The sequence below is a fragment of the Paramormyrops kingsleyae genome, chromosome 17 (genome assembly GCF_048594095.1).
Source record: "Paramormyrops kingsleyae isolate MSU_618 chromosome 17, PKINGS_0.4, whole genome shotgun sequence".
Taxonomy (NCBI): domain Eukaryota; kingdom Metazoa; phylum Chordata; class Actinopteri; order Osteoglossiformes; family Mormyridae; genus Paramormyrops; species Paramormyrops kingsleyae.
The window spans coordinates 18,619,958-18,629,955 of record NC_132813.1 but is presented as its reverse complement, the minus strand read 5'-3'; the positions used below and the strand labels follow the sequence as shown (position 1 = coordinate 18,629,955).

General features: G+C 40.7%; 1 long non-coding RNA gene across 1 annotated transcript; it reads left to right on the top strand.

Annotated features, from left to right (window-relative positions):
• Positions 1-6,729: 6,729 nt before the first annotated feature.
• On the top strand, positions 6,730-8,893 carry LOC140579171 (uncharacterized). The gene is made up of 2 exons (XR_011983339.1): positions 6,730-6,919; positions 8,400-8,893. It is a non-coding gene; the product is annotated as an uncharacterized lncRNA (long non-coding RNA).
• The last annotated feature ends 1,105 nt before the right edge of the window (positions 8,894-9,998 follow it).

The window sequence follows — 9,998 nt, the reverse complement described above, 5'->3', positions numbered from 1 at the left end:
CTATTCATAACTAACAACTCTTTTTCTTTGGATTAATCTACTGACTATTTTACTGATTGGTTCATTAATTTTCCTCCAGAAAATCGAGTTGACTGTTTAGTTCAAGTTAATGGTATTTTGACAACAAACTGTCATTGCAGGGCTTTAGATCGTTTAGTGCGAAAAATTCAGCATCCACTGACATTATTTTCGCTCACAGTTTGATAAGCAGATTAGTAGTATACCTAAAATATTAATGAGATGCGCATTGTGATGCTAAAAGGTTTGTCATCTGTATAAATTTGGTATATCCTTCTACTAACTTAATGCAAATAGCATTGCACGCTACATGCTACTGTTTTTGTAAAACATTGAAGCAGTAAGTACAGAAGTCGCGGTGAAAAGGGGGACATCTTTTGTGGTTTGTTAAACTAGGTACAAAGACATTGGTGGTGTGGCAGTACTTTAAGTCCGACACGTATTTTTGATACAGTTTTCATTTTTAATTCAATTCACGAATTATTTTCTTTTATTTACCATCCGTTTTCGTTTCAGTTTTAGCTTACGTTAACTGGTCCCAACAAGCCCAACGCGCGTGAGCACACACTGGCACCATCAATCAATTTCTCAAACACTTAGTGGAGATTCTAAGGTAGCGGGCAGACAACTTCATAGCTTTTAATAATGAGTTATCTACCAGCTACAAGGACAAAAGATATTAAGAAGCTATCCATACTAATGATTAATTAAAGACAACACTTATGGTTGTTTTGCCTATTCTATGCCTAACTTTTATAAAATGAGATGAAACCTTTGGGCATCGTGGGGTGGCTCCGCAGTTGGAGAGATTGAAGGCTATACAGTATGTATAGCCTTCAATCAACACCTTTTGATTCATTATGGAGAGTGGCTCTGGAAATGGCAAGAGGCGATCCTCAAATGTTTGGAAATGGTTTCAATTGTCTCCCAATAAGGTGAATGAATATTGATATGGCAAAATACAAAATTAGTTTATTATTATTATTATTTTATTATTATTATTAGTTGCTGTTGCTTGTTAAATGGGCCACTTCTCGCTTGCCACAGGGGAGGCTGGTTGTCCGTTCCCTTGTTGTAAATCGCTTTAATCCAAAGCGATTTACATCTGCCAAATGAATAAATGTAAATGATTAATATTATTATTATTTATCATTATTGTACTGGCCAGGTTTGCATTGCTCCTATCATCTGTCACACGACAATAAGACACCCTCAATGTACTAAATATCTTTATTGCCCCTGGGACACTGTCAAGCTGCACCCAAGGCATCAGCACCTCATTCTTTGTCTCCCCAGTTCCCCATCTCCCCAGTTAAAAAAAACTCCCCTCTAAACCCTAACAAGTGAAGACACGTACTGAAACACCCAATTGGCAACAGTGTAACAATTACAGAGTTCGTCCCAGATCCGTCACAATGTTTTATTGTAAATACATTATGACTGAAAATACGTATCAGTAAACCAAAATGGGGAACGGCCGGAAATTCACGAAGTTTCATCGCCCCCTATTGCGCCGTCCATGATCCACAATGGCACCTGTGAGTTTCCTCTTCAGGAGCGCCGCGCATGCATGCCGCTGTGGTACGCCATCAAACTTGGCACAGTGTACAGCCACGTTTTGGTTATGTGATCATTTGAACTACTCCCATAATTACGTACTGATATTAAAGGAAATCATTTGTTATAATGGATTGAAAGTTTGAAACATTCTACAAATAATAAAGGTTGTTTCATGAAAATAATTTTTAAAAGCTATGCGTCGACATAATCGACTATTCTGTCGACTGATCGAGGTAGCTTTAGTCACGGGGCTTCAAAAGCTTGCTTTTAAATGGAAAAGGTCCGGTTCTCTGCTGTCTTCATTTGCTGGGGCGTTTATATGTTTCCATGCTAGACGGTTAATCTCTCGTTGGAAGTCTTTAGCAACTAGGCCTATGTCTCTTGTATGCATAGGATTACTAAGTTAGTGTCCTGCATTGAGTTGTTGTTTCAGTTTCAGATAAATATATGGTTTGAGTTTTTAAGTTTTCAAATGATATGTGAGAATGATTTATGAAAGAAAAAAAAAACGGAAAGATAAATCGTAAGCTTTGAAAATGTCAATCCTGCACTTTCAAGTCTTTGTCAGACATATCAAGGTAAATATTAAGGTGTAATTTCACTATAAAAAGAGATTTATTGCTGTTACTCGCATAATTCCTCTTTAAATACCCTTGAATTATGTCCCCTGTGGTATTTAACACTCCGTCTGGGTGCGTTCGACTCCACAGCATAAATGAACTAACTGTGAGACTTATTTTATCTTTTTCCTCAAGAGGGAGCTCTTTCCGCTTATTGCCTATTACTAGTAACTCGTATCACAATGTACTGCAGTTTTTACAAACAATAACTAAAAAAAAAAAAAACTCTAAAAATGTAAAACATGAGTCAAATGCGAGGATTACTTTGCATTGAGGATACATCTTATACTGTAAAACGTTTTATCATTTAACTATTTGCAGTGGTTATTTCTTTTCAGGAACCAAACACGTGACATAACATTTACATTAACATTTATGACAGGAAATACCTGGTAGGGGAGCTAGGTATTTGGGTCCTGAATGGAAATAACCACTACAAAGAGTTGAGTGACACATTCTTATCATTTTTGTTTGCATATGTAGTAATACATTTTTATACAAATTCTCTTTTCCCTGCTGTATCAATATTGTACAGAATTGTGAACCCAAATCTGTGGTACGCACCGAACCTTTTGTGTGCATTACACCCCTTCTCTATAGTGATACAACACACTCTTTAGTGTTACATCACACAATACAATTTCAAAAGAAATCCTACATATATAAAAGGATCATTAAACAACTCAGACGACTTCTGTCATTTTCACGCCACAGGAACACGACTGGACTGTAGTACCTGGGAGGCAGTTTCAGGTCCCTTTTTTAGTACCTACTCCAGACTTGATACAGTGAGTTGTCGATTTACGACCTATGCGATTTATGACTGATCGACTTTCCGACCATTCCGAGACTGCAAATGTCTGGCAGCGTGAGTGTTGGCCAGCGTGAGTGTAAGACGGGGTCCGCCCCAACTGCCGACAGCGCGAACATCCATACAAGATGCTCTTTCCTTCATCTCGTGCTCAGGCTACTGTTCGCAGCTGTCACGGTTATAACAACAATGAACTAAGAAAATGGTTAAGCACTTCGGCTCTGTAATCGTGTTTCTCCAAGAAACACATTTAACTTCAGGTGAGGTTTATCAGGCTACGGAGATGAAGGCAGGGCCAAGTCCTTCCAGCTCATTCTTCATCCCCTTTCGAATAAATGCCACCACTTTGCATCTCGGGGGTAGGTTTCCATTTTACAAGGTAATTTATTTAAAGAACATCTCAATTTAGTCAATATCTACGGGTCTATTAAAGATTATCGACAATTTTCTAATATTTTCATAACATTTGTCTCATTGAGAAGGAAAAGTTTTATTCATTCTGTTTTTCAGGTCAGAACTTCTGAAACCTCACATTCAATTAAATGGGAAGCCTTTAATGCTTATATTAGAGGACAGGTGATTAACTAGCCTATATACCAGTTATAAATTTAAACAATACATAAACAAAATACTAGAAATTAAATGGGAAAAAAGCATTCGAAATTGAGATGATGATTAATGGAATTACAATAACTGCAACATAAACTAGCTATACTTAGAGCCCATTAAAGAAGCCCTTAACTAATTTAAAGAAAGTATAAGACTGCAGTTTTATGACAAAGGTGGAAAAACAGGCAAACTGTCTGCCTGGCAATTTAAAACTTTACAAAATGAAAAAATGATTTATGAGACCGAGGATTCCAACAAAGTTATTACAACAGAAAAAGAAATAAACATAGCATGTAAAATATTTAATGAAAAACTTTATACAGCGCTGTGATGTATCCTGTGAAGTCTGGAGCATACTAATGAAACTAGCGTCAGGATCGCTCGATCCCTGCCCTGTCCATTCCTGTGTGCCGTGTACCTGTTTGACCAGCTGGTGTTGCTGGCTATCCTATTCAGTGTCACCCTGGTTGTTTCCGTAGAGTTAGTATCTTCCGCAGTCCTAGCTTGTTGTCCCAGGCTACTGCGGTTAAGCTATCCGCACTTTGCCAATACACGATCACATCATAGCCAAACAACCAGGGATGCTATGGTAGCGTTGTATCGCGAATACATAGTCGTTATGTTTTGGCTACCAGAGAGACATGCGCCAATGGATCGCTCTGTTTGAGATTCTGGTTTTCCACAGCAGGCGATCAGGCCAATTCTGGATCGCAGCGCGAGGCATTAGAGGAAGTGATTGTCATCAGGGATGATGAGGATGTTATCTTCCAGAGCGTGGTGCGTTCAGCCCAAAAGGCCATGGATCAGGCCTTTGCTCAGGGGCTCCAGGTAAGCATCTGCCTGCCATCGCCTGACTGGAGAACTTCAACAAGCATATGACATTTGACCTCCTACAGGCACAATTTGATGAAGAAGAGGAAGAGCTGGCCTTCAACCTGTAGAATTTGGCACTTGCTCTTCATGTGAAGCTCACAGGCCAATGTGTAACAGGGTCTATCTTCCTCTGCAGTATGACCTGTCTGGTGAAAGAGCCTGGATAGCCACTCCCATGCCATCAATTATGATCTCCCATCCAGGACTGCTTGAGTTCCTAGGATTAGAAGAAGGTATGCTGGCTTTATCCTTCATTTCAGCTCTGTCAGCTACCAGGTTGATCCGGATCTCTTTGATGATAGCCAGGGAGACAATTACGAGGTAAGACCCTGTCGGCTTCCACAAGGCCTGTGAATACATACCAGCCCAGCCCCAGCCACCATGTTGGGCAGACTTTGTTAGCCAGCCCCTGCCCACTGTTTCCTGTACCCAGGCTCTGCTGGCTTTTGAGGAAAGCCAAGGTGCTGTAATTGCCAGCGGCATGAGCACCAGGGAGATCCGTAGGCTGCCTACCAAAGCATTTGACCCTGCCCACACTGCTGGGAAGGTCATGTGAGTCTTGAGCTCTGCCTTCACAGGCTATTTGCTGAGTTTCTATAATGTAATGCTTTCTGTGTAGGCACGTGCCAAATTTGTTTCCGTGATTACATGGAAGGAGAAAACTTGAGGATTCTCCCATGTCTTCCCGATTACCACGTGAAGTGTATTGATCGGTGGTCAAATGTAGGCCTTTTGTTTAAATGGTGAAACTTATTCTGTCATGAGCTGGGCATATCGGTAACGATGGGAAGGGTTTTGAGGCCTCATTCTGCACATCAGAGGCATTTTTTATGCCATATATGGGTTTGTGCATTGCTGAATTTCATTGCAACACTTTTTCCCCCATTTTTCTATGGGGAAACCGCACATGTCCAATATGCAGAGTGGACATGTAGGAATTTAACAGTTAAAAGATCCAGCATGACCACTGGAAAGCCAGCATCTACCTCACTGCAGATGCATCCAGGCAGTGCAACAAAGAAACATCAGTCTGGTGCAGTGAAATTACATGCATTATATTTATATAGATGGTATTATAATATTACTGAATGTCTTTCCTTGTGTACTTTCTTTACCTTGAATCTTTTTTATATGTATTGAAATAAACATTTTATTTAAAAAAAATGTCTATAAACAACTTTTATTGCAAATGAGGATTTTTTGGTATAGACATACAGTCACTAAAAGGAGATAACCATCTTGGTACAGATTAGACAGGTGAAGGAGTTGTTGGCGGAATATAGTGCTGTTGTTCTGACAGCACCCCCCCCCCCCCCCTTCTGGTTAAATACTTTACATTGCGCAACGGAAAATCTGCTAATCTTTGTTTTAATCACTTTATACCAGGGGTCACCAACATGGTGCCCGCGGGCACCAGGATGCCCCAAAGGACCACATTAGTCGCTCGTGGACCTGTTCCAAAAATAGCACAAACAACAAAGTTTTCTCTGAGGTGCAGGAGAAGGTGCTGGCAGAATATTTGACTCAGGCGGCAGACCTGTATTATAGACTGACAGTATCTGGGCCCACCAAGCCTGTACTGCAGAGTTACCAAGATTCATTTGTCAGCATTGTGACCGATTAAGAACACACAAACACACATTATTTTTATTTGATTCTGAGGTTTTTTTGCTCAGATGCATTGTAGTAGAGTATTGATTAAGCATACATACCATTAAGAAAGTTTGTTCTAGCACACTAGTGGATATATGAGTTATGGTCAGTCTTCAAAAACTTCTTTTTGAACCATATAGCACAGTGTGGCCAGTGTTTTTGCTTCTTTTGTCTAACTGTTGCAACTTACCGCAACACGTGTTACATCCTACCCTGGTAGTGGGGCAGGTTGTAACAAAGGAACACCATGTAGGCCTATTTGTCATGAACTCACCAGGTCTGTGATATTCTTGCAGAGGTTTGACTTGGTGCAGTTTGTAGCAAACAAATGTGGGTACTTAATAGAAAAAAAATGGGTTTAACATGGATTAACAGATATTCGCCGAAAGATTTCTTGCTGTGAGCGTTTCAGCTTGAAAGCTTGAGTGTCACCCCAGATGCGTCAGAGTTGGCAACCCTGCTTACGGCCCGAATCGCACCTACGACCGGTCAGTCCGAGCCGATCGCAGCCGAAAGTTGCCGACGACCTGCATAGGATCGTATTGTCTGTTATGGTACGAATGGGCATCTGTGACAACAGCTTGATTACTTTTGAATCACGTGTGCTCAAACTTCTTTCCAGCGCTTTAACGAGTGACTGTGTTTTTAAGTCTTCTAAAAAATGGAGAAAAACGAAATTACAGTCAAGATCAAAATTAAAATTAATATCAAAATAAAAATAAAGAAGGAAACAGAAAGGATAGATACGACGCGGAGGAAGTGTTACATGCCGAAGGTAAAGCCCTAGATTAAGAGACTATTAGAACACTTCGAGTTAGAATATAACATGTGTTATGCAGAAAAAGGCATCCCTGCCGTAGAATGCATGCCGGTGTTCTGACGAGTTGAGCTTTTTGGGGGTTAGGGTTTTAGGGGTTTTTGGGGGTTAGGGTTTTAGGGGTTTTTGGGGGTTAGTGTAAGGGTTAGGGCTATCGATTAGCAAAAAGTGTTACAACCATACCCGGTCTCCCCTACGCATTCCCCGTAGACGCGCGGCAATTCCTTGTTGTAGCAGCGCAAATGCCTATTTATTTTATGTGCGTCCACGCTGTTATGACGAAAAATTACCCTGCATTTTAACATTTATGTGGCTAATTTGTAGCTAAAATGCACAGTGATTTCTTGTCATAACAGCGCGAAAGCACATAAAATAAGTACTACGAGACATTGCAGCGAATGATCGAGTTGGCGTTGGCGTGAGATTTTGAATTCGAGACAAGTCTACACACGTATATTTACATGTATATAACAGTTTTATTACCTTGCAAACCCTGCAGACTATTTACAAACTGCCCCAACGCTTTTCATGTAGCCAATTTTAGGTTTAAATGGATTAATAGATATTCGCCGTAAGATTTCTTGCTGTGAGCGTTTCAGTTTGAAAGCGTGAGTGTCACGCCAGATGCGTCAGAGTTGGCAACCCTGCTTACGGCCGAATCGGACGTACGACCGGTCAGTCGGAGCCGATCGCAGCCGAAAGTCGCCGACGACTTGCATAGGATCGTATTGTCAGTTATGGTACGAATGGGCATCCGTGACAACAGCTTGATTAGTTTTGAATCACATGTGCTTCTTTTCTCAAACTTCTTTCCAGCGCTTTAACGAGTGACTGTGTTTTTAAGTCTTCTATAAAATGGAGAGAAACGAAATTAAAGTAATCAAGATCAAAATTGTAATTATTATCAAAATAAAAATAACAAGTAAGGAAACGGAAAGGATAGATAAGACGCGGAGGAAGTGTTACATGCCGAAGGTAAAGCCCTAGATTAAGAGACTATTAGAACACTTGAATTAGAGTATAACATGCGTTATGAGGAAAAATGCATCCCTGCCGCAGAATGCATACCGGTGTTCCGACGAGTTGAGCTTTTAGGGTTTTTTGGGGGGTTAGGGTTTTAGGTTTTTTTTGGGGGGATAGGGTTTTACGGGTTTTTTGGGGATTAGGGTAAGGGATAGGGCTATCGATTAGCACTACGGTAGCCTAACTCGACAAAGTAGCTCAACTCGTTTCAGATCAGTGACCAATCTGTCCGTGCAATATGGCGTGCTAAGGGAGGGTGCTGGATGAAATCGTATATGCTGCCGCTTAGGAGGGGGGGTTGTTTCGCATACACCACAGTGTGAATTAGGACTATTGCTGGTTTGCTTGTGGATATACCTTTAATACCCACAGAGGTTCAATACAATATCAATAACCTCTCCTTGTCTTAAAACAGAATACTGCTGGACTAATAGGCTATGGCCGGGGACGGCGAAGCACGGACTTCCATGGCTCCAGTGACCGGCGACCTGAGAGGGGCCAGGGACAGCCTCAGCAAACCGCCAGGAGTAATGGATTAATAATGGGCTACGGCCGGGGACGGCGTATTAATAGAGATGTCGTTTAAGTGTTGGTAGGTAAATTAGATAAGCTAAGGTAGGTAAGTTAGATAAGCTAAGGTAGGTAAGTTAGATAAGTTGACTCTCCCTGCCAGCCCCTGGAGGATGGGCTCCCCCTTTGAGTCTGGTCCCTCCCAAGGTTTCTTCCTAATAGGGAGTTTTTCCTTGCCACTGTCGCCTATGGCTTACTCACTGGGGGCTTTGGGTGGGGATGCTGTAAAACGTTTTGAGACGGTGTACTGTGATATCGTGCTATACCATAATAAATGTGTTTGTAGATATGCTACGATAAGATATGCTTGGATATGAACAATAAAACATATATTCAATATTTGTGTCTTTGTCGTCTCTTTTGTGCTGTGTCTGTCTTGGTTTGACAATCTTGCATCGTTAATTTATGTTTGGCACTCTCTCCTAAACGTCAATAAGCAGAGACAGAGGAATGGGAGGAAGGAACGGTTAAGTAAAAAACAACCAAAAAAAAGTATCAAAATAAGTGTTGCCTTATTTTAATTTCAGCTTTACTACCACCTATGAGTTAATAGCTGACAGTGTTTGTGTTAAAAGTGTGTAAATAAGTTTAACTCCGGTGTATTACTGAAAAACGCGCCGGGTTCTGCCTGCTGTCATTCGGCTAACGTATAGGCGACTCTTCTGGTAAGTGACAGGTAAAGTTGTCATTTAAAGTAATGCTAACGTGCATTGCCAGTTAGTAATTGTTTTACTGTGTCACGTTACGTCCTTTATAGTTGTAGTACAGTGCATTCTGAATCCATGCTAACTAGCTAGCTAGCTAATGTGAACATGAAGCAGTACTGCCTTCCAGCTTGAGGATTCCCACCCCGGTCCGCGGCCAGTTTTCCGCTGGGGCTTTGGCGGAGGGGTTGGTTCCAAATGCAAACGATTCCTTCATGTTCGTGTGTTGTGTTCAGAAATAAAAATAAAAGATAACTATCAAATTCAATGTTCATGTCCTATTATATAAGATAAGACTGTAAAATAACTTGACACGCATATGGATGCCATGCAGTCAGAGCATGATCAAGACAGGGTGTGAGTGGAAAAAACACAAATGTAACAGTATTTGAGGGAAGAGTGGGAAAGAGGGATATGTATGGAGAAGGAGGTTCCTCGGAGCTCCAAGATGTGAAAAATCTGGAATATAGCTATATAACATAGTTTTTGATAACCCCAGCATTTGTTTTTTAGGCAAGAATGGCAAGCAGATCAGAATTGGCCAGATTTGATGCTGCAGCTTTTATTGAAAGACAAAACAAAATTGAAAAGTGCCCAAGTTTGAATGACTGTGTTTATTTCAGTTATTTCATACTGAGCTCAAAGATTGATTTCATCATACAAATACAACACACATAATGTTTACTTGAAATTACTGAAAAGTAAGTGATAGCAGAATCAGAGGGTCAATAACTTTTAAT